Raw genomic sequence first — 3,617 nt, 5'->3', positions numbered from 1 at the left:
TTTAGTATGGTGTATTAGAAATAATAGGAGGGAGAGAAGTAAGTAGATGAGAGGACTATTATGATAATTGCCTTATGAGGTTATGGAAGTTCTGATGTTCCTCATGTCACTTGTAAGTCAGTAGAGCAGTTCAATTTGAAGCCAAAGAATGGAGAACCAGGATTGTCAGCTGCAGAACTCAACCTAGACCAAAGGTCTGGACATTTGAAGAGATGATGCCCAAGGGCAGAAAATATGAGTGTTTCATCACCACAAGAGGGAGAATTCACTCCAGGGGTTTCCACAAACACCCTCAGACATCCTGGAAATCATGTTTTCCCAGCTGTCTAGGCATCCCTTAGATCATTCAAATTGGCATCTAGGATGAACAGTATCATGTATGATAAACGGTAATCATCTTTGCTTGTGTAATTGCTTAGAGGTAATTGCATAGGAAGACTGACTCTACATGTTTTAAAGATCAGGCAGTGGGTTCAGTCATTAGGGAGCAAATCCTGTATCTTTCCTCTTTTGGGTGGCTGTTATGCTCCTAGCTCACAAGGCACAACATACTTCAGGGCATTGCCTGGGTGATTGTTCCACTGCTCACAGTGTGGGCCCAGGGCACTGCTTATATATATATATATATATATATATATATATATATATATATATATATATCTCCAAGTCCTTTTAAATGAAAACAAACATTTATAGACAATATTTGGGAATTTGGGCGTCGTTCTTTCCAAACTACTTCCTGCTGGTAAGGGGCGCTGTCATGGGGGATTCGAAGAAGATTCAGAAATCCTGGCTGTAGTCTGCAAGGCTGCTTTGTCCAGCTGTTTTGAATGTAGGATCACCTGGTACTCTGTTTCAGGTAGTCTGGCTTGATCAAACCATATTAGTCTGGAAGGAATCCACATCTTTTCATTTTCTGTGGAAACAAAAATAGAAATCCTTTTCCCCAGTAACTTGTCCTTGAACTTAAATTTTGGAGTCAAAGCATTTTTTTTAAATTTAATTTATTATTTTACATGTTGATCCCCGTTCCCTCTCCCTCCCTCCCTTCCTCCCTCCTTCCCTCCCTTTTACCCTCTCTGCCCTCTCACCTGCACTCTAACCACCCTCCCCTCCCATCCCCCCACCCCAAATCCATATATAGGGGAATGCTATCCAGTTGGGGTCATGTGAATTAGGGACTAGGGCTTCTCTCCTGTCTCTAGATTAAGGCAGTTATCCCTCCATGGGGGATGTGTTCGCAAGGTCCTTTTGTGCATCCAGGATACATCCTGGCTCCACTCTCTGAGGTCCCTTAGACTGCTCAGTCCTTCTGGCTGAGACCCATATTCAGGGGGGCCCTGAGTCAGTCCAGGGCACTGCTTTATGTTTGCACTTTGGCTTCTTGCCCCCTTCAACCCTTTGGCTTAATTGCATATCCTTCCTTCCTTCCTCCCTCTCTCCCTCCCTCCCTCTCTCTTTTTTTCTTCCTTCTTTCCCTCCTCCTTTCTTCTTCTGGTCTTCTGCTTCTTTTTTTCCATTCCAGCCACAGTTCTCCCTCCCACCCCTCCTCCTGCCCTCCCCTCACCTCCCCCAGCCCACCCACCCCCAGTCCACTCCTCCTCATGGGAAAGACCTCCCATAAGGAGTCAACATAGTCTAGCACAACAGGTTGGGGCAGGGACAGGCTCCTCTCCCATGCTTTAATGCTGAGCATGGCATCCCACCATAGGGAGTGGGCTCCAACAAGCTAGCTCATGTACCTGGATTATATCATGGGCCTACTGCCACTGACCATGGTGGGCTTACTTATTTTCACTCATCCTATCTCTAGGCAAGGATGCTTTGCAGCTGGCTCCTATGGGTTCACACAGGCCTGTGCTAAATTCTTAGTAGTTTTGCAAGTTATTACGTACATCATAGAAATGAACTAAGTACAACATACTTAAGAAATTTTCATCTTAGACAAATGTAGAATGCTAAGAATCCATCACCACCTGCTTATTTTATGACATCACTCTTCTATAGGCCCCTGAGCTTACACAGATCTATCAGGACTGCAAGAGGAAGTGGGATGCAGGTATACTCTGTTGCATCTTATTTTCTCGGTTCTGCATTCCATGCCACCCTGTGTAAGTTTGCAATCAGGCATGGTTGTAGTATGAATACCATGTAAATTGGTAAACATTGCAAATGGCCGACTCCCTCCCTCCCTCTCTGGGAGATCCTGCTGCTAATGTTTACCAGCAGGCCACTGTTTATGATTCCCTGGTCTTCAGCTCAGGGTTTCTCAATCTTAGCATTGCTGACATTCTTAGTCAAATAACTGTTTGTTACTGAGGGCTGTTTTGTGCCTTGTAGGTTACCAAGTGGCATCTCTTACTGCCACCCACAGGGTGTCCATAGGATGTGACAGCTAAAAACATCTATGTTGCCAAATGTTCCCGGGGAGAAATCACTCCAGTTAAGAAATACTACTTTGAGGACATGGCCCTTCAGTGCAGAGAGCTTGGTTTCCCCTTTATTAAATGATAATAGGCATTTGATAAATATTTGCCAGTGTGCACTGCATGTGAAGATGTGATGAAAGCATGGACTGGCTTTGTAGCTGTTCCTTCCTTCTGGAGTCAACTATGGCAGCTTCTCTGTGTTCTACAACATGACCATCAGTGACAAGCCCTTAGGCTACATCTCTTTCAGATCATTTGCTGGAAAACAACAAAAACAACAATAACTGCTAAATTTCTATGCTCTGAGTACTGGAGAAAGAAAATATTTTATTGGAATACTGAATCACATCACCCCCAAAGCTCCTCCCTCCACCCTGTCTCTGGCGTTTGCAGAATTACTTTGTGGATTTATCTGCCAGGTTAGTGAATTTCCATGCCATAATCATAGTGACAAGTACCTCTACAGAGAGAAATTTTTGTGAACTTTGTCCTGAAGGTCCTGGTCTCTGGCCACATTTTCCATTTAGCATCTATTGCAGCAGTCCCTGTACTTGGAGTGATACTCAGCCAGAGCTGCCCATGGCACCCACAGCACACTCATCAGTGGGTTTGGATGTGTCTCCTCAGTGCAGGATCCTGCCAGCTGCTACACTGAGTCTGGCAATTTAAATAAGGTCCTTGTCATCCTGGATCTATAGGTCCTGGCATCTTATCTAGGGAGATGCTGGATTGAACACAAACAGCTCCCAAGTTTTCATTTGCACATTTGCACCACCAAGCCTAAGTGGGAGAGGCTTTGAATATTGTGAGGGCCATGGAGTACTTCTAAGATAGCCAGGCCAGCAAGTTCACCATCAATGCCCAAGGACAACTCTAATCATATGTCTATGAGTTATCCCAAGTGTGGTGACATTTTGTTTATGATCTAATAAAGATTTCCTGAAGATCAGAATGCAAAGCTAGCCACAGCCATAGAGGACAGGCAGTTGTAGCACACACTTTTAATTCCAGCAGCACACTAGTTAGCCAGTGCTGTACACCTTTAATCCCAGCACTAGAAAGGAATAAAAGACAGGAGCTCAGGGTCTCAGTATGTATTCATTTTGCAGTCATGGTGAGGATAGGATCATCCCACCCTTGGTGGAGGTAAGAATGCTCTAGTAGTTGACTGCTTTGCTTTCCTAATCT

The sequence above is a fragment of the Phodopus roborovskii genome, unplaced genomic scaffold (genome assembly GCF_943737965.1).
Source record: "Phodopus roborovskii unplaced genomic scaffold, PHOROB, whole genome shotgun sequence".
Lineage (NCBI taxonomy): Eukaryota > Metazoa > Chordata > Mammalia > Rodentia > Cricetidae > Phodopus > Phodopus roborovskii.
The sequence above is the reverse complement of the archived record's forward strand: the minus strand, read 5'-3'. Positions refer to the sequence as shown.